A 23,050-nucleotide genomic window follows, 5' to 3' on the forward strand; every position below is an offset into this window, starting at 1 on the left:
TCCCCAATACTAGGTACTAGGTGTCATCAGCAGATGTGACTTCCCCAATACTAGGTATTATCAGCAGATGTGACTTCCATAATAATAGGTATCATCAGCAGATGTGACTTCCCCGATACTAGGTGTCCTCAGCAGATGTGACTTCCCCAATACTAGGTACTAGGTGTCCTCAGCAGATGTGACTTCCCCAATACTAGGTATCATCAGCAGATGTGACTTCCCCAATACTAGGTGTCATCAGCAGATGTGACTTCCCCAATACTAGGTGTCATCAGCCGACGTGACTTCCCCAATACTAGGTGTCATGAACTGATGTGACTTCCCCAATACTAGGTGTCATCAGCAGATGTGACTTCCCCAATACTAGGTGTCATCAGCAGATTTGACTGACTTCTCCAATACTAGGTACTAGGTGTCATCAGCAGATGTGACTTCCCCAATACTAGGTGTCATCAGCAGATGTCACTTCCCCATTACTATGTGACTTCCCCAATACTAAGTGTCATCAGCAGATGTGACTTCCCCAATACTAGGTGTCATCAGCAGATGTGACTTCTCTAATACTAGGTACTAGGTGTCATCAGCAGATGTGGCTTTCCCATTACTAGGTGTCATCAGCAGATGTGACTTCCCCAATACTAAGTGTCGTCAGCAGATGTGACTTCCCCAATACTAGGTGTCATCAGCAGATGTGACTTCCCCAATACTAGGTACTAGGTGTCATCAGCAGATTTGGCTTCCCCATTACTATGTATCATAAGCAGATGTGACTTCCCCAATACTAGGTGTCATCAGCAGATGTGACTTCCCCAATACTAGGTGTCCTCAGCAGATGTGACTTCCCCAATACTAGGTGTCATCAGCAGATGTGACTTCTCTAATACTAGGTACTAGGTGTCATCAGCAGATGTGGCTTTCCCATTACTAGGTGTCATCAGCAGATGTGACTTCCCCAATACTAAGTGTCGTCAGCAGATGTGACTTCCCCAATACTAGGTGTCATCAGCAGATGTGACTTCCCCAATACTAGGTACTAGGTGTCATCAGCAGATTTGGCTTCCCCATTACTATGTATCATAAGCAGATGTGACTTCCCCAATACTAGGTGTCATCAGCAGATGTGACTTCCCCAATACTAGGTGTCCTCAGCAGATGTGACTTCCCCATTACTATGTGTCATCAGCAGCTGTGACTTCCCCAATACTAGGTGTCATCAGCAGATGTGACTTCCCCATTACTATGTGACTTCCCCAATACTAGGTGTCATCAGCAGATGTGACTTCCCCGATACTAGGTGTCATCAGCAGATGTGACTTCTCCAATACTAGGTACTAGGTGTCATCAGCAGATGTGACTTCCCCAATACTAGCTGTCATCAGCAGATGTGACTTCTCCAATACTAGGTGTCATCAGCAGATGTGGCTTCCCCATTACTAGGTGTCATCAGCAGACGTGACTTCCCCAATACTAGGTGTCATCATCAGATGTGGCTTCCCCATTACTAGGTGTCATCAGCAGACGTGACTTCCCCAATACTAGGTGTCATAAGCAGATGTGACTTCCCCAATACTAGGTGTCATCAGCAGATGTGACTTCTCCAATACTAGGTGTCATCAGCAGATGTGACTTCCCCAATACTAGGTACTAGGTGTCATCAGCAGATGTGACTTCCCCAATACTAGGTACTAGGTGTCATCAGCAGATTTGACTTCTCCAATACTAGGTGTCATCAGCAGATGTGACTTCCCCGATACTAGGTGTCATCAGCAGATGTGACCTCTCCAATACTAGGTACTAGGTGTCATCAGCAGATGTGACTTCCCCAATACTAGGTACTAGGTGTCATCAGCAGATGTGACTTCCCCAAAACTAGGTACTAGGTGTCATCAGCAGATGTGACTTCCCCAATACTAGGTACTAGGTGTCATCAGCAGATGTGACTTCCCCAATACTACAGTAGGTACTAGGTATCATCAGCAGATGTGACTTCCCCAATACTAGGTATCATCAGCAGATGTGACTTCCCCAATACTAGGTGTCATCAGCAGATGTGACTTCCCCAATACTAGGTGTCATCAGCAGATGTGACTTCCCCAATACTAGGTGTCATCAGCAGATGTGACTTCCCCAATACTAGGTACTAGGTGTTATCAGCAGATGTGACTTCCCCAACTAGCTGTCATCAGCAGATGTGACTTCCCCAATACTAGGTACTAGGTGTCATCAGCTGATGTGGCTTCCCCAATACTAAGTGTCAGTGGGCAATAGCGAGCCGTAGCCACCAGCAGTGGGCAGCAGTCACCAGCATTGGGCAGTCGTGAGCAGCAATAGGCAGTAGTGGGCAGCATTCACCAGCAGTGGGCAGTATTGAGTAGCAGTGGGCAGTGGAGAGCAGCAGTGGGCAGCAATCACCAGTAGTGAGGAGTAGAGACCAGCAGTGGTCAGCAGCTACCAGCAGTGGGCAGCAGTGGGCAGCAGTCAGCAGCAGTGGGCAGCAGTCAGCAGCAGTGGGCAGCAGTCAGCAGCAGTGGATACAGGGACCAGGTACCTCCATAGCGATATCAGCGGATTAGCAAATTTCATTCTTTCACACATAAATTCTCCAAAGAGAACTCCACAGAGCATAAGTCATAGAGTCGGGTTGAAGCTGGACTGAAGCATGGATATCCTTAAATCCTGATCTGTAATGGCAGAGTTTGGGAATCTCTATCCTATATTGCCGATTCCATTTATTTGTCCTGCACGTGTACCAAATGGTTGTATGGAATGATAGCCACTCTTGTGACCACTACGACACTCAGGGCCTGATTCAGAGTTGGGAATAGGGAGAGAGATAGCACTTAGCTGTGTACCTGGACAAACCATGTTGCAATGCAAGGGGTGTAAATACTTAAGTTTTTTGCATGTAGGGTAAATACTGGCTGCTTTTACATGTAGCTCACAAATACTGCACAGCTTTATTATTACACTGCACTTTACATGTCAGTTTGGACACCTCCCTCCCAAATCTAACTCTCTCTGCACAGGTTATACCCAGGCTTGCCTACCCTCCCGATTTGGCTGGGAGCCTTCCGATTTTCGGGTGCCGCTCCCGGCCCCCCGGAGAGGCAGGCAAGCCTCCCGGAAGTCTCACACCCTCCCCACCTCCCCCCTGAAAAAAACAGAAATCCCCGCAGCGGGGGGCCCGGTGACGCGATTCGCGCAGAATTGCGTCATCGTGGCCCCGCCCCCTGCTTCACAATGCCGAAAATCACGGCATTGTGAAGAGGGGGCGGAGTCACGATGACGCAATCGTGTGGCTCCGCCCCCAGTGTGACCCAAAATGGCCACCCTGCACCCGGCTCAGCCCCCAATGGCCGGCCCCACCCCCCGCTATTAGCCGACAATCAGCTCCCTCCCGGAAGGTGTGGTTATACCAGCCCCCCCCCTGCAGTGCAGCCTGGTGTCACCATGGTGATCTCTCTCTATTCCCAACTCTGAATCAGGCCCCTAATCCAGGAATGAATCACTAATATTATATTATTATTTGGTAATTATAATTATACATTTTGTGATCAGCAATTTGATGCATAGGACAATGTCCCCTTTATTTTACTTGTTTATTGTAATCAACAAGATCCCACTGGCAGAATACAGGAGCCCGAGCTTCCTATATCCCAATAGCCAGGTTCCCGGGTCACACAGGTCAGGCTTACATGGTATAACACTGTATTATAACTATGTACATGAATCTTATACAATACCCAGGTTCCCGGGTCACACAGGTCAGGCTTACATGGTATAACACTGTATTATAATAACTATATACATGAATCTTATACAATACCCAGGTTCCCGGGTCACACAGGTCAGGCTTACATGGTATAACACTGTATTATAATAACTATGTATATGAATCTTATACAATACCCAGGTTCCCGGGTCACACAGGTCAGGCTTACATTGTATAACACTGTATTATAATAACTATGTATATGAATCTTATACAATACCCAGGTTCCCGGGTCACACAGGTCAGGCTTACACGGTATAACACTGTATTATAACTATGTACATGAATCTTATACAATACCCAGGGTCCCGGGTCACACAGGTCAGGCTTACATTGTATAACACTGTATTATAATAACTATGTATATGAATCTTATACAATACCCAGGTTCCCGGGTCACACAGGTCAGGCTTACACGGTATAACACTGTATTATAACTATGTACATGAATCTTATACAATACCCAGGGTCCCGGGTCACACAGGTCAGGCTTACACGGTATAACACTGTATTATAACTATGTACATGAATCTTATACAATACCCAGGTTCCCAGGTCACACAGGTCAGGCTTACACGGTATAACACTGTATTATAACTATGTACATGAATCTTATACAATACCCAGGGTCCCGGGTCACACAGGTCAGGCTTACACGGTATAACACTGTATTATAACTATGTACAAGAATCTTATACAGTACCCAGGTTCCCAGATCACACAGGTCAGGCTTACATGGTATAACACTGTATTATAACTATGTACAATAATCTTATACAATACCCAGGTTCCCGGGTCACACAGGTCAGGCTTACACGGTATAACACTGTATTATAACTATGTACAATAATCTTATACAATACTCAGGTTCCCGGGTCACACAGGTCAGGCTTACATGGTATAACACTGTATTATAACTATGTACATGAATCTTATACAATACCCAGGTTCCCAGGTCACACAGGTCAGGCTTACATGGTATAACACTGTATTATAACTATGTACATGAATCTTATACAATACTCAGGTTCCCAGGTCACACAGGTCAGGCTTACATGGTATAACACTGTATTATAACTATGTACATGAATCTTATACAATACTCAGGTTCCCGGGTCACACAGGTCAGGCTTACACGGTATAACACTGTATTATAACTATGTACATGAGTCTTATACAGTACTCAGGTTCCCGGGTCACACAGGTCAGGCTTACATGGTATAACACTGTATTATAGCTATGTACATGAATCTTATACAGTACTCAGGTTCCCGGGTCACACAGGTCAGGCTTACATGGTATAACACTGTATTATAACTATGTACATGAATCTTATACAGTACCCAGGTTCCCGTGTCACACAGGTCAGGCTTACACGGTATAACACTGTATTATAACTATGTACATGAATCTTATACAATACTCAGGTTCACGGGTCACACAGGTCAGGCTTACACGGTATAACACTGTATTATAACTATGTACATGAATCTTATACAATACCCAGGTTCCCGGGTCACACAGGTCAGGCTTACACGGTAAAACACTGTATTATAACTATGTACATGAATCTTATACAATAGCCAGGTTCCCGGGTCACACAGGTCAGGCTTACACGGTATAACACTGTATTATAACTATGTACATGAATCTTATACAATACCCAGGTTCCCGGGTCACACAGGTCAGGCTTACACGGTATAACACTGTATTATAACTATGTACAGTACCCAGGTTCCCGGGTCACACAGGTCAGGCTTACACGGTATAACACTGTATTATAACTATGTACATGAATCTTATACAATACCCAGGTTCCCAGGTCACACAGGTCAGGCTTACACGGTATAACACTGTATTATAACTATGTACAATACCCAGGTTCCCAGGTCACACAGGTCAGGCTTACACGGTATAACACTGTATTCATGAATCTTATACAATACCCAGGTTCCCGGGTCACACAGGTCAGGCTTACACGGTATAACACTGTATTATAACTATGTACAATACCCAGGTTCCCAGGTCACACAGGTCAGGCTTACACGGTATAACACTGTATTATAACTATGTACAATACCCAGGTTCCCAGGTCACACAGGTCAGGCTTACACGGTATAACACTGTATTATAACTATGTACATGAATCTTATACAATACCCAGGTTCCCGGGTCACACAGGTCAGGCTTACATGGTATAACTCTGTATTATAACTAGGTACATGAATCTTATGCAGTACTCAGGTTCCCGGGTCACACAGGTCAGGCTTACACGGTATAACACTGTATTATAACTATGTACATGAATCTTATACAATAGCCAGGTTCCCGGGTCACACAGGTCAGGCTTACACGGTATAACACTGTATTATAACTATGTACATGAATCTTATACAGTACCCAGGTTCCCAGGTCACACAGGTCAGGCTTACACGGTATAACACTGTATTATAATAACTATGTACATGAATCTTATACAATACCCAGGTTCCCGGGTCACACAGGTCAGGCTTACATTGTATAACACTGTATTATAATAACTATGTACAAGAATCTTATACAGTACCCAGGTTCCCGGGTCACACAGGTCAGGCTTACACGGTATAACACTGTATTATAACTATGTACAATACCCAGGTTCCCGGGTCACACAGGTCAGGCTTACACGGTATAACACTGTATTATAATAACTATGTACATGAATCTTATACAATACTCAGGTTCCCGGGTCACACAGGTCAGGCTTACACGGTATAACACTGTATTATAATAACTATGTACATGAATCTTATACAATACCCAGGTTCCCGGGTCACACAGGTCAGGCTTACATGGTATAACACTGTATTATAATAACTATGTACAAGAATCTTATACAATACCCAGGTTCCCGGGTCACACAGGTCAGGCTTACACGGTATAACACTGTATTATAATAACTATGTACATGAATCTTATACAATACCCAGGTTCCCGGGTCACACAGGTCAGGCTTACATTGTATAACACTGTATTATAATAACTATGTACAAGAATCTTATACAGTACCCAGGTTCCCGGGTCACACAGGTCAGGCTTACACGGTATAACACTGTATTATAACTATGTACAATACCCAGGTTCCCGGGTCACACAGGTCAGGCTTACACGGTATAACACTGTATTATAATAACTATGTACATGAATCTTATACAATACTCAGGTTCCCGGGTCACACAGGTCAGGCTTACACGGTATAACACTGTATTATAATAACTATGTACATGAATCTTATACAATACCCAGGTTCCCGGGTCACACAGGTCAGGCTTACATTGTATAACACTGTATTATAATAACTATTTACAAGAATCTTATACAGTACCCAGGTTCCCGGGTCACACAGGTCAGGCTTACACGGTATAACACTGTATTATAACTATGTACATGAATCTTATACAATACCCAGGTTCCCGGGTCACACAGGTCAGGCTTACACGGTATAACACTGTATTATAACTATGTACAATACCCAGGTTCCCAGGTCACACAGGTCAGGCTTACACGGTATAACACTGTATTATAACTATGTACATGAATCTTATACAATACCCAGGTTCCCGGGTCACACAGGTCAGGCTTACATGGTATAACACTGTATTATAACTATGTACATGAATCTTATACAGTACCCAGGTTCCCGTGTCACACAGGTCAGGCTTACACGGTATAACACTGTATTATAACTATGTACATGAATCTTATACAATACTCAGGTTCACGGGTCACACAGGTCAGGCTTACACGGTATAACACTGTATTATAACTATGTACATGAATCTTATACAATACCCAGGTTCCCGGGTCACACAGGTCAGGCTTACACGGTAAAACACTGTATTATAACTATGTACATGAATCTTATACAATAGCCAGGTTCCCGGGTCACACAGGTCAGGCTTACACGGTATAACACTGTATTATAACTATGTACATGAATCTTATACAATACCCAGGTTCCCGGGTCACACAGGTCAGGCTTACACGGTATAACACTGTATTATAACTATGTACAGTACCCAGGTTCCCGGGTCACACAGGTCAGGCTTACACGGTATAACACTGTATTATAACTATGTACATGAATCTTATACAATACCCAGGTTCCCAGGTCACACAGGTCAGGCTTACACGGTATAACACTGTATTATAACTATGTACAATACCCAGGTTCCCAGGTCACACAGGTCAGGCTTACACGGTATAACACTGTATTCATGAATCTTATACAATACCCAGGTTCCCGGGTCACACAGGTCAGGCTTACACGGTATAACACTGTATTATAACTATGTACAATACCCAGGTTCCCAGGTCACACAGGTCAGGCTTACACGGTATAACACTGTATTATAACTATGTACAATACCCAGGTTCCCAGGTCACACAGGTCAGGCTTACACGGTATAACACTGTATTATAACTATGTACATGAATCTTATACAATACCCAGGTTCCCGGGTCACACAGGTCAGGCTTACATGGTATAACTCTGTATTATAACTAGGTACATGAATCTTATGCAGTACTCAGGTTCCCGGGTCACACAGGTCAGGCTTACACGGTATAACACTGTATTATAACTATGTACATGAATCTTATACAATAGCCAGGTTCCCGGGTCACACAGGTCAGGCTTACACGGTATAACACTGTATTATAACTATGTACATGAATCTTATACAGTACCCAGGTTCCCAGGTCACACAGGTCAGGCTTACACGGTATAACACTGTATTATAATAACTATGTACATGAATCTTATACAATACCCAGGTTCCCGGGTCACACAGGTCAGGCTTACATTGTATAACACTGTATTATAATAACTATGTACAAGAATCTTATACAGTACCCAGGTTCCCGGGTCACACAGGTCAGGCTTACACGGTATAACACTGTATTATAACTATGTACAATACCCAGGTTCCCGGGTCACACAGGTCAGGCTTACACGGTATAACACTGTATTATAATAACTATGTACATGAATCTTATACAATACTCAGGTTCCCGGGTCACACAGGTCAGGCTTACACGGTATAACACTGTATTATAATAACTATGTACATGAATCTTATACAATACCCAGGTTCCCGGGTCACACAGGTCAGGCTTACATGGTATAACACTGTATTATAATAACTATGTACAAGAATCTTATACAATACCCAGGTTCCCGGGTCACACAGGTCAGGCTTACACGGTATAACACTGTATTATAATAACTATGTACATGAATCTTATACAATACCCAGGTTCCCGGGTCACACAGGTCAGGCTTACATTGTATAACACTGTATTATAATAACTATGTACAAGAATCTTATACAGTACCCAGGTTCCCGGGTCACACAGGTCAGGCTTACACGGTATAACACTGTATTATAACTATGTACAATACCCAGGTTCCCGGGTCACACAGGTCAGGCTTACACGGTATAACACTGTATTATAATAACTATGTACATGAATCTTATACAATACTCAGGTTCCCGGGTCACACAGGTCAGGCTTACACGGTATAACACTGTATTATAATAACTATGTACATGAATCTTATACAATACCCAGGTTCCCGGGTCACACAGGTCAGGCTTACATTGTATAACACTGTATTATAATAACTATTTACAAGAATCTTATACAGTACCCAGGTTCCCGGGTCACACAGGTCAGGCTTACACGGTATAACACTGTATTATAACTATGTACATGAATCTTATACAATACCCAGGTTCCCGGGTCACACAGGTCAGGCTTACACGGTATAACACTGTATTATAACTATGTACAATACCCAGGTTCCCAGGTCACACAGGTCAGGCTTACACGGTATAACACTGTATTATAACTATGTACATGAATCTTATACAATACCCAGGTTCCCGGGTCACACAGGTCAGGCTTACATGGTATAACTCTGTATTATAACTAGGTACATGAATCTTATACAATACCCAGGTTCCCAGGTCACACAGGTCAGGCTTACATGGTATAACACTGTATTATAACTATGTACATGAATCTTATGCAGTACTCAGGTTCCCGGGTCACACAGGTCAGGCTTACACGGTATAACACTGTATTATAACTATGTACATGAATCTTATACAATAGCCAGGTTCCCGGGTCACACAGGTCAGGCTTACACGGTATAACACTGTATTATAACTATGTACATGAATCTTATACAGTACCCAGGTTCCCAAGTCACACAGGTCAGGCTTACATGGTATAACACTGTATTATAACTATGTACATGAATCTTATACAATACCCAGGTTCCCGGGTCACACAGGTCAGGCTTACATGGTATAACACTGTATTATAACTATGTACAAGAATCTTATACAATACCCAGGTTCCCGGGTCACACAGGTCAGGCTTACAAGGTATAACACTGTATTATAACTATGTACAATACCCAGGTTCCCGGGTCACACAGGTCAGGCTTATACGGTATAACACTGTATTATAATAACTATGTACATGAATCTTATACAATACTCAGGTTCCCGGGTCACACAGGTCAGGCTTACACGGTATAACACTGTATTATAATAACTATGTATATGAATCTTATACAATACCCAGGTTCCCAGGTCACACAGGTCAGGCTTACATTGTATAACACTGTATTATAATAACTATGTACAAGAATCTTATACAGTACCCAGGTTCCCGAATCACACAGGTCAGACTTACATGGTATAACACTGTATTATAACTATGTACATGAATCTTATACAATAGCCAGGTTCCCGGGTCACACAGGTCAGGCTTACACGGTATAACACTGTATTATAACTATGTACAAGAATCTTATACAGTACCCAGGTTCCTGGGTCACACAGGTCAGGCTTACATGGTATAACACTGTATTATAACTATGTACATGAATCTTATACAATACTCAGGTTCCCGGGTCACACAGGTCAGGCTTACACGGTATAACACTGTATTATAACTATGTACAAGAATCTTATACAGTACCCAGGTTCCCGGGTCACAAAGGTCAGGCTTACACGGTATAACACTGTATTATAATAACTATGTACATGAATCTTATACAATACTCAGGTTCCCGGGTCACAAAGGTCAGGCTTACACGGTATAACACTGTATTATAATAACTATGTACATGAATCTTATACAATACCCAGGTTCCCGGGTCACACAGGTCAGGCTTACACGGTATAACACTGTATTATAACTATGTACAATACCCAGGTTCCCAGGTCACACAGGTCAGGCTTACATGGTATAACACTGTATTATACCTATGTACAATACCCAGGTTCCCAGGTCACACAGGTCAGGCTTACATGGTATAACACTGTATTATAACTATGTACATGAATCTTATACAATACCCAGGGTCCCGGGTCACACAGGTTAGGCTTACACGGTATAACACTGTATTATAACTATGTACATGAATCTTATACAATACCCAGGTTCCCGGGTCACACAGGTCAGGCTTACACAGTATAACACTGTATTATAACTATGTACATGAATCTTATACAATACTCAGGTTCCCGGGTCACACAGGTCAGGCTTACACGGTATAACACTGTATTATAACTATGTACATGAATCTTATACAGTACCCAGGTTCCCAGGTCACACAGGTCAGGCTTACATGGTATAACACTGTATTATAACTATGTACATGAATCTTATACAATACCCAGGTTCCCGGGTCACACAGGTCAGGCTTACACGGTATAACACTGTATTATAACTATGTACAATACCCAGGTTCCCGGGTCACACAGGTCAGGCTTACATGGTATAACACTGTATTATAACTATGTACAAGAATCTTATACAATACCCATGTTCCCGGGTCACACAGGTCAGGCTTACACGGTATAACACTGTATTATAACTATGTACAATACCCAGGTTCCCGGGTCACACAGGTCAGGCTTACACTGTATAACACTGTATTATAATAACTATGTACATGAATCTTATACAATTCTCAGGTTCCCGGGTCACACAGGTCAGGCTTACACGGTATAACACTGTATTATAATAACTATGTACATGAATCTTATACAATACCCAGGTTCCCGGGTCACACAGGTCAGGCTTACATTGTATAACACTGTATTATAATAACTATGTACAAGAATCTTATACAGTACCCAGGTTCCCGAATCACACAGGTCAGACTTACATGGTATAACACTGTATTATAACTATGTACATGAATCTTATACAATAGCCAGGTTCCCGGGTCACACAGGTCAGGCTTACACGGTATAACACTGTATTATAACTATGTAGAAGAATCTTATACAGTACCCAGGTTCCTGGGTCACACAGGTCAGGCTTACATGGTATAACACTGTATAATAACTATGTACCTGAATCTTATACAATACCCAGGTTCCCAGGTCACACAGGTCAGGCTTACACGGTATAACACTGTATTATAATAACTATGTACATGAATCTTATACAATACTCAGGTTCCCGGGTCACAAAGGTCAGGCTTACACGGTATAACACTGTATTATAATAACTATGTACATGAATCTTATACAATACCCAGGTTCCCGGGTCACACAGGTCAGGCTTACACGGTATAACACTGTATTATAACTATGTACAATACCCAGGTTCCCAGGTCACACAGGTCAGGCTTACACGGTATAACACTGTACTATACCTATGTACAATACCCAGGTTCCCAGGTCACACAGGTCAGGCTTACACGGTATAACACTGTATTATAACTATGTACATGAATCTTATACAATACCCAGGGTCCCGGGTCACACAGGTTAGGCTTACACGGTATAACACTGTATTATAACTATGTACATGAATCTTATACAATACCCAGGTTCCCGGGTCACACAGGTCAGGCTTACACGGTATAACACTGTATTATAACTATGTACATGAATCTTATACAATACTCAGGTTCCCGGGTCACACAGGTCAGGCTTACACGGTATAACACTGTATTATAACTATGTACATGAATCTTATACAGTACCAAGGTTCCCAGTTCACACAGGTCAGGCTTACATGGTATAACACTGTATTATAACTATGTACAAGAATCTTATACAATAGCCAGGTTCCCGGGTCACACAGGTCAGGCTTACACGGTATAACACTGTATTATAACTATGTACATGAATCTTATACAATACTCAGGTTCCCGGGTCACACAGGTCAGGCTTACACGGTATAACACTGTATTATAACTATGTACAAGAATCTTATAGAGTACCCAGGTTCCCGGGTCACACAGGTCAGGCTTACATGGTATAACACTGTATTATAACTATGTACAATACCCAGGATCCCAGGTCACACAGGTCAGGCTTACAACACTGTATTATAACTATGTACAAGAATCTTATACAATACCCAGGTTCCCGGGTCACACAGGTCAGGCTTACATGGTATAACACTGTATTATAACTATGTACAAGAATCTTATACAATACCCAGGTTCCCGGGTCACACAGGTTAGGCTTACACGGTATAACACTGTATTATAACTATGTACAATACTCAGGTTCCCGGGTCACACAGGTCAGGCTTACATGGTATAACACTGTATTATAACTATGTACATGAATCTTATACAATACTCAGGTTCCCGGGTCACACAGGTCAGGCTTACACGGTATAACACTGTATTATAACTATGTACAAGAATCTTTTACAATAGCCAGGTTCCCGGGTCACACAGGTCAGGCTTACATGGTATAACACTGTATTATAACTATGTACAATACCCAGGTTCCCAGGTCACACAGGTCAGGCTTACACGGTATAACACTGTATTATAACTATGTACATGAATCTTATACAATACCCAGGTTCCCGGGTCACACAGGTCAGGCTTACACGGTATAACACTGTATTATAACTATGTACAAGAATCTTATACAGTACCCAGGTTCCCGGGTCACACAGGTCCGTCTTACACGGTATAACACTGTATTATAACTATGTACAAGAATCTTATACAATAACCAGGTTCCTGGGTCACACAGGTCAGGCTTACATGGTATAACACTGTATTATAACTGTACAAGAATCTTATACAATACCCAGGTTCCCAGGTCACACAGGTCAGGCTTACACGGTATAACACTGTATTATAATAACTATGTACAAGAATCTTATACAGTACCCAGTTTCCCGGGTCACACAGGTCAGGCTTACACGGTATAACACTGTATTATAACTATGTACAAGAATCTTATACAGTACCCAGGTTCCCGGGTCACACAGGTCCGTCTTACACGGTATAACACTGTATTATAACTATGTACAAGAATCTTATACAGTACCCAGGTTCCCGGGTCACACAGGTAAGGCTTACATGGTATAACACTGTATTATAACTATGTACAATACCCAGGTTCCCGGGTCACACAGGTCAGGCTTACATGGTATAACACTGTATTATAACTCTGCCCAGCCTCCCGCCGGAGCTAGAGGGAACACTATATAACACTGTATTATAACTATATACAAGAATCTTATACAATACCCAGGTTCCCGGGTCACACAGGTCCGTCTTACATGGTATAACACTGTACTATAATACCCCTTTTGCACCAAAATCCCGGGTCCGACCCTGGAATTTGAACACTGGTCAATCCCGGGTTGAACTCTGCTTCAGACCCCGTTTACACTGAACCCTGGTAATCCCTGTTTTTCTCTTTAGAAGTCATTAAAAATGGTCTGCTTTAAGGTCTGACAAAGATGGTCACAAAAGGCAACAAAAGAGAGGGGTGGGGACTGCTTAGAGCATTGCTACAGGCTGCTGTTCTGGCTGTGGCAGGCTGTGTATCAGCCTGCGTTTGTGGCTGCTGGTCAGGCTGTGGTGCAGGCTGCAGTTCTGGCTGTGGCAGGCTGTGCTTGTGGCTGCTGGTCAGGCTGTGGTGCAGGGTGCAGTTCTGGCTGTGGCAGGCTGTGTATCAGCCTGTGCTTGTGGCTGCTGGTCAGGCTGTGGTGCAGGGTGCAGTTCTGGCTGTGGCAGGCTGTGTATCAGCCTGTGTTTGTGGCTGCTGGTCAGGCTGTGGTGCAGGGTGCTGTTCTGGCTGTGGGAGGCTGTGTATCAGCCTGTGTTTGTGGCTGCTGGTCAGGCTGTGGTGCAGGGTGCAGTTCTGGCTGTGGCAGGCTGTGTATCAGCCTGTGTTTGTGGCTGCTGGTCAGGCTGTGGTGCAGGGTGCTGTTCTGGCTGTGGGAGGCTGTGTATCAGCCTGTGTTTGTGGCTGCTGGTCAGGCTGTGGTGCAGGGTGCAGTTCTGGCTGTGGCAGGCTGTGTATCAGCCTGCGTATGTGGCTGCTGGTCAGGCTGTGGTACAGGCTGCAGTTCTGGCTGTGGCAGGCTGTGTATCAGCCTGTGCTTGTGGCTGCTGGACTGGCTGTGGTACAGGCTCCTGTTCTGGCTGTGGCAGGCTGTGTTTCAGCCTGTGTTTGTGGCTGCTGGTCAGGCTGTGGTAGGCTGTGTATCAGCCTGTGTTTGTGGCTGCTGGTCAGGCCGTGGTACAGGTTGCTGTTCTGGCTGTGGCAGGCTGTGTATCAGCCTGGGTTTGTGGCTGCTGGTCAGGCTGTGGTACAGGTTGCTGTTCTGGCTGTGGCAGGCTGTGTATCAGCCTGCGTTTGTGGCTGCCGGTCAGGCTGTGGTACAGGTTGCTGTTCTGGCTGTGGCAGGCTGTGTATCAGCCTGCGTTTGTGGCTGCTGGTCAGGCTGTGGTGCAGGCTGCAGTTCTGGCTGTGGCAGGCTGTGTATCAGCCTGTGTTTGTGGCTGCTGGTCAGGCTGTGGTACAGGTTGCTGTTCTGGCTGTGGGAGGCTGTGTATCAGCCGGCGTTTGTGGCTGCTGGTCAGGCTGTGGTACAGGTTGCAGTTCTGGCTGTGGCAGGCTGTGTATCAGCCTGTGTTTGTGGCTGCTGGTCAGGCTGTGGTACAGGTTGCTGTTCTGGCTGTGGCAGGCTGTGTATCAGCCTGTGTTTGTGGCTGCTGGTCAGGCTGTGGTGCAGGCTGCAGTTCTGGCTGTGGCAGGCTGTGTATCAGCCTGCGTTTGTGGCTGCTGGTCAGGCTTTGGTACAGGCTGCAGTTCTGGCTGTGGCAGGCTGTGTCTCAGCCTGCATTTGTGGCTGCTGGTCAGGCTGTGGTACAGGCTGCAGTTCTGGCTGTGGCAGGCTGTGTATCAGCCTGCGTATGTGGCTGCTGGTCAGGCTGTGGTACAGGCTGCAGTTCTGGCTGTGGCAGGCTGTGTATCAGCCTGTGCTTGTGGCTGCTGGACTGGCTGTGGTACAGGCTCCTGTTCTGGCTGTGGCAGGCTGTGTTTCAGCCTGTGTTTGTGGCTGCTGGTCAGGCTGTGGTAGGCTGTGTATCAGCCTGTGTTTGTGGCTGCTGGTCAGGCTGTGGTACAGGTTGCAGTTCTGCCTGTGGCAGGCTGTGTGTCAGCCTGCGTTTGTGGCTGCTGGTCAGGCTGTGGTACAGGCTGCTGTTCTTGCTGTGGCAGGCTGTGTATCACCTGTGTTTGTGGCTGCTGGTCAGGCTGGGGTACAGGCTGCTGTTCTGGCTGTGTATCACCCTGTGTTTGTGGCTGCTGGTCAGGCTGTGGTACAGGTTGCTGTTCTGGCTGTGGCAGGCTGTGTATCAGCCTGTGTTTGTGGCTGTTGGTCAGGCTGTGGTACAGGCTGCTGTTCTGGCTGTGGCAGGCTGTGTATCAGCCTGTGCTTGTGGCTGCTGGTCAGGCTGTGGTACAGGCTGCAGTTCTGGCTGTGGCAGGCTGTGTATCAGCCTGCGTTTGTGGCTGCTGGTCAGGCTGTGGTACAGGTTGCTGTTCTGGCTGTGGCAGGCTGTGTATCAGCCTGCGTTTGTAGCTGCTGGTCAGGCTGTGGTTCAGGCTGCAGTTCTGGCTGTGACAGGCTGTGTATCAGCCTGTGCTTGTGGCTGCTGGACAGGCTGTGGTACAGGTTGCTGTTCTGGCTGTGGCAGGCTGTGTATCAGCCTGTGTTTGTGGCTGCTGGTCAGGCTGTGGTACAGGTTGCTGTTCTGGCTGTGGCAGGCTGTGTATCAGCCTATGTTTGTGGCTGCTGGTCAGGCTGTGGTGCAGGCTGCAGTTCTGGCTGTGGCAGGCTGTGTATCAGCCTGCGTTTGTGGCTTCTGGTCAGGCTGTGGTACAGGCTGCTGTTCTGGCTGTGGCAGGCTGTGTATCAGCCTGTGTATGTGGCTGCTGGTCAGGCTGTGGTACAGGCTGCAGTTCTGGCTGTGGCAGGCTGTGTATCAGCCTGTGTATGTGGCTGCTGGTCAGGCTGTGGTACAGGCTCCTGTTCTGGCTGTGGCAGGCTGTGTATCAGCCTGTGTTTGTGGCTGCTGGTCAGGCTATGGTGCAGGGTGCAGTTCTGGCTGTGGCAGGCTGTGTATCAGCCTGCGTTTGTGGCTGCTGGTCAGGCTGTGGTGCAGGGTGCTGTTCTGGCTGTGGCAGGCTGTGTATCAGCCTGTGTTTGTGGCTGCTGGTCAGGCTATGGTGCAGGGTGCAGTTCTGGCTGTGACAGGCTGTGTTTCAGCCTGAGTTTGTGGCTGCTGGTCAGGCTGTGGTACAGGTTGCTGTTCTGGCTGTGGCAGGCTGTGTATCAGCCTGTGTTTGTGGCTGCTGGTCAGGCTGTGGTACAGGTTGCTGTTCTGGCTGTGGCAGGCTGTGTATCAGCCTGTGTTTGTGGCTGCTGGTCAGGCTGTGGTGCAGGCTGCAGTTCTGGCTGTGGCAGGCTGTGTATCAGCCTGCGTTTGTGGCTTCTGGTCAGGCTGTGGTACAGGCTGCTGTTCTGCCTGTGGCAGGCTGTGTATCAGCCTGTGTATGTGGCTGCTGGTCAGGCTGTGGTACAGGCTGCAGTTCTGGCTGTGGCAGGCTGTGTATCAGCCTGTGTATGTGGCTGCTGGTCAGGCTGTGGTACAGGCTCCTGTTCTGGCTGTGGCAGGCTGTGTATCAGCCTGTGTTTGTGGCTGCTGGTCAGGCTATGGTGCAGGGTGCAGTTCTGGCTGTGGCAGGCTGTGTATCAGCCTGCGTTTGTGGCTGCTGGTCAGGCTGTGGTGCAGGGTGCTGTTCTGGCTGTGGCAGGCTGTGTATCAGCCTGTGTATATGGCTGCTGGTCAGGCTGTGGTACAGGCTGCAGTTCTGGTTGTGGCAGGCTGTGTATCAGCCTGTGCTTGTGGCTGCTGGACAGGCTGTGGTACAGGTTGCTGTTCTGGCTGTGGCAGGCTGTGTATCAGCCTGTGTTTGTGGCTGCTGGTCAGGCTATGGTGCAGGCTGCAGTTCTGGCTGTGACAGGCTGTGTATCAGCCTGTGCTTGTGGCTGCTGGACAGGCTGTGGTACAGGTTGCTGTTCTGGCTGTGGCAGGCTGTGTATCAGCCTGTGTTTGTGGCTGCTGGTCAGGCTGTGGTACAGGCTCCTGTTCTGGCTGTGGCAGGCTGTGTATCAGCCTGTGTTTGTGGCTGCTGGTCAGGCTATGGTGCAGGGTGCAGTTCTGGCTGTGGCAGGCTGTGTATCAGCCTGCGTTTGTGGCTGCTGGTCAGGCTGTGGTGCAGGGTGCTGTTCTGGCTGTGGCAGGCTGTGTATCAGCCTGTGTTTGTGGCTGCTGGTCAGGCTATGGTGCAGGGTGCAGTTCTGGCTGTGACAGGCTGTGTTTCAGCCTGAGTTTGTGGCTGCTGGTCAGGCTGTGGTACAGGTTGCTGTTCTGGCTGTGGCAGGCTGTGTATCAGCCTGTGTTTGTGGCTGCTGGTCAGGCTGTGGTACAGGTTGCTGTTCTGGCTGTGGCAGGCTGTGTATCAGCCTGTGTTTGTGGCTGCTGGTCAGGCTGTGGTGCAGGCTGCAGTTCTGGCTGTGGCAGGCTGTGTATCAGCCTGCGTTTGTGGCTTCTGGTCAGGCTGTGGTACAGGCTGCTGTTCTGGCTGTGGCAGGCTGTGTATCAGCCTGTGTATGTGGCTGCTGGTCAGGCTGTGGTACAGGCTGCAGTTCTGGCTGTGGCAGGCTGTGTATCAGCCTGTGTATGTGGCTGCTGGTCAGGCTGTGGTACAGGCTCCTGTTCTGGCTGTGGCAGGCTGTGTATCAGCCTGTGTTTGTGGCTGCTGGTCAGGCTATGGTGCAGGGTGCAGTTCTGGCTGTGGCAGGCTGTGTATCAGCCTGCGTTTGTGGCTGCTGGTCAGGCTGTGGTGCAGGGTGCTGTTCTGGCTGTGGCAGGCTGTGTATCAGCCTGTGTATGTGGCTGCTGGTCAGGCTGTGGTACAGGCTGCAGTTCTGGTTGTGGCAGGCTGTGTATCAGCCTGTGCTTGTGGCTGCTGGACAGGCTGTGGTACAGGCTCCTGTTCTGGCTGTGGCAGGCTGTGTATCAGCCTGTGTTTGTGGCTGCTGGTCAAGCTGTGGTGCAGGGTGCTGTTCTGCCTGTGGCAGGCTGTGTATCAGCCTGTGTTTGTGGCTGCTGGTCAGGCTATGGTGCAGGGTGCAGTTCTGGCTGTGGCAGGCTGTGTATCAGCCTGCGTTTGTGGCTGCTGGTCAGGCTGTGGTGCAGGCTGCTGTTCTGGCTGTGGCAGGCTGTGTATCAGCCTGCGTTTGTGGCTGCTGGTCAGTCTATGGTGCAGGGTGCTGTTCTGGCTGTGGCAGGCTGTGTATCAGCCTGTGCTTGTGGCTGCTGGACAGGCTGTGGTACAGGCTCCTGTTCTGGCTGTGGCAGGCAGTGTTTCAGCTTGTGTTTGTGGCTGCTGGTCAGGCTGTGGTACAGGTTGCTGTTCTGGCTGTGGCAGGCTGTGTATCAGCCTGTGTTTGTGGCTGCTGGTCAGGCTGTGGTGCAGGCTGCAGTTCTGGCTGTGGCAGGCTGTGTATCAGCGTGTGTATGTGGCTGCTGGTCAGGCTGTGGTGCAGGCTGCAGTTATGGCTGTGGCTGGCTGTGTATCAGCCTGTGTATGTGGTTGCTGGTCAGGCTGTGGTGCAGGGTGCAGTTCTTGCTGTGGCAGGCTGTGTATGAGCCTGTGTTTGTGGCTGCTGGTCAGGCTGTGGTGCAGGGTGCAGTTCTGGCTGTGGCAGGCTGTGTATCAGCCTGCGTTTGTGGCTGCTGGTCAGGCTGTGGTACAGGCTGCTGTTCTGGCTGTGGCAGGCTGTGTATCAGGCTGCATTTGTGGCTGCTGGTTAGGCTGTGGTACAGGCTGCTGTTCTGGCTGTGGCAGGCTGTGTATCACCTGTGTTTGTGGCTGCTGGTCTGCTGGTCAGGCTGTGGTACAGGCTGCTGTTCTGGCTGTGGCAGGCTGTGTATCAGCCTGTGTTTGTGGTTGCTGGTCAGGCTGTGGTGCAGGGTGTAGTTCTGGCTGTGGCAGGCTGTGTGCCCGCCTGCGTTTGTGGCTGCTGGTCAGGCTGTGGTGTAGAAGGATAGGCAGGCAAGCGATGGCTTCATGTGAGTCTCTCTGCAGGGCACTGACAAATTACAGCATCTGCCGGTGCCCCAGAAGCTCCAATCAGCATCTTTTGGAGCTAGCCGGGTCAAATAAGCAGGGTAGCAACCGTTTACACTGCCTCATAACTCGGGAACAACCTGTTTTCAACCCTGCTCTCAACCCGAGTAAGATTGCCTGGTAAATCGACCCGGGTTATTCTTTGGGGAGCCGTTCACACAGCGCCTCAACCCGGATCTACCTGGCAATAACCCGGGTTATTTGTTTGGTGTAAAAGGGGTATAACTATATACAATAGCCAGGTTCCCGGGTCACACAGGTCAGGCTTACATGGTATAACACTGTATTATAACTATGTACAATAGCCAGGTTCCCAGGTCACACAGGTCTGTCTTACACCGTATAACACTGTATTATAACTATGTACAATACCCAGGTTCCCCGGTCACACAGGTCTGTCTTACACCGTATAACACTGTATTAGAACTATGTACAATAGCCAGGTTCCCAGGTCACACAGGTCTGTCTTACACCGTATAACACTGTATTATAACTATGTACTATAGCCAGGTTCCCGGGTCACACAGGTCAGGCTTACATGGTATAACACTGTATTATAACTATGTACAATACCCAGGTTCCCCGGTCACACAGGTCTGTCTTATACCGTATAACACTGTATTATAACTATGTACAATACCCAGGTTCCCCGGTCACACAGGTCTGTCTTATACCGTATAACACTGTATTATAACTATGTACAATACCCAGGTTCCCCGGTCACACAGGTCTGTCTTATACCGTATAACACTGTATTATAACTATGTACAATACCCAGGTTCCCAGGTCACAAAGGTCCATCTTATACCGTATAACACTGTACTATAACTATGTACAAGAATCTTATACAATACCCAGGTTCCCGGGTCACACAGGTCAGGCTTACATGGTATAACACTGTATTATAACTATGTACAATACCCAGGTTCCCCGGTCACACAGGTCTGTCTTACACGGTATAACACTGTATTATAACTATGTACAATACCCAGGTTCCCCGGTCACAAAGGTCTGTCTTATACCGTATAACACTGTATTATAACTATGTACAATACCCAGGTTCCCAGGTCACAAAGGTCCATCTTATACCGTATAACACTGTATTATAACTATGTACAAGAATCTTATACAATACCCAGGTTCCCGGGTCACACAGGTCAGGCTTACATTGTATAACACTGTATTATAACTATGTACAATACCCAGGTTCCCCGGTCACACAGGTCTGTCTTACACGGTATAACACTGTGTTATAACTATGTACAATACCCAGGTTCCCAGGTCACAAAGGTCCATCTTATACCGTATAACACTGTACTATAACTATGTACAAGAATCTTATACAATACCCAGGTTCCCGGGTCACACAGGTCAGGCTTACATGGTATAACACTGTACTATAACTATATACAATAATCTTATACAATAGCCAGGTTCCCGGGTCACACAGGTCAGGCTAACATGGTATAACAATGTATTATAACTATGTACAATAATCTTATACAATACCCAGGTGAGTCCCCAATCCCCAAAGTTACCCCACAGCGTCGCTCCTTCCTACAGAGAGAATAATTCAGGACGCTCTCACCAGCCTGCCGCAGGTCAGAATATCCCACACCACCCTGCTAGGAGAACCAGCAACCAGGGACCTCCTTAGTTCTCCGCTTTTAAAGCCTCTGAATTCCCACGGTTTAGGTCTCTACATGGGATGTGTATGTGAGATTTCTCCACCCTTGGATTGGACATAAATCCTATACCCCCTGCTGTACATATGTGGGGGTACCTTATAGAGAAAAGGGCACTTCCTCATGGTTTCCATGATGAAGACAGCCTCCCAGTTACCTCCTTTCATGATGAAGTCCCAGCTGTGCTCAGCTTCCTGGGGGCCTTTAGAAGGACCTGACCAGTGACTCAATGACAGGGGAGGCAATGGCTAGCCCCGGGGGGTGGGGCAATGGCATTGTGAGCTGCGATTGGCTTGCCATAGCCATATTGAATAAAAAAAATGACCACACCGCCGAACTCCATGATTCGGGCCCACACCCTCTGACGGGTACCACCACATCACCACGCCGCCACACCCGGGGGGGAAAGTTTTACTGGAAACATTTAGAAAACTATCACTAGTGAACTTATATGTGGGGATGTCATGTAGAATGGATGAGGAAGGAAAGGAGGGATGTTTCAAAGGGCAAGGCTGATGTAATATTAAGAGAGAGAGGTATGGTAATAAGGAACGCCTGTGGGGCACTGACATATGTAAGATGCTTCATCCACTTCCCAGTACTCTGCTACTTATCAACAATGAGCAGAGCAGAAGAAGGAAACAGTCTGGTGGGCTCATAAGGACATCGTATCCAATCTTCTCGTCTAGGTCTTCAGTTATCCTTATAGTGGAGCTATAAAGTTAATTGAAGCCCTGGACAAAAACAGCTCCATAGTCCAAGCCCACAAGTTACTGTTGAATTTACTGACACGATGGCCTGACACAGCTACACTACAGTGCTGGATGCCCGACGGTGGGGCTTGGGTTCTATAGTATGGCGCCAGTTGCTGATTCAATACTGTTGCCGTCTGTGGCATGAGAGGTGTCTATCGGCGAGCTATCAAATCAGCCTCACTGAGATGCCTTGGCCTGGGCTCATGTGACGTGATAGCTGTCTCCCCTGGTGCTTTTGTCGGTGCAGTAGTACTACCCCAGGCAAGGCCCCATCTCGCTAGTTTGATTGTCAGAGGG

At 47.0% G+C, this 23,050-nt stretch overlaps 1 protein-coding gene across 1 annotated transcript in view; it reads left to right on the forward strand.

The window, feature by feature from the left end:
• LOC148451042 (plasma membrane calcium-transporting ATPase 2) overlaps positions 1-23,050 on the forward strand; it is a gene marked incomplete at its 5' end in the record, with an annotated part of 455,435 nt that overhangs the window by 226,400 nt on the left and 205,985 nt on the right. The gene's annotated exons all lie outside the window — the stretch shown is intronic.

Source organism: Taudactylus pleione, unplaced genomic scaffold (assembly GCF_031769625.1).
Source record: "Taudactylus pleione unplaced genomic scaffold, aTauple2 ptg001196l, whole genome shotgun sequence".
NCBI classification, from domain to species: domain Eukaryota; kingdom Metazoa; phylum Chordata; class Amphibia; order Anura; family Myobatrachidae; genus Taudactylus; species Taudactylus pleione.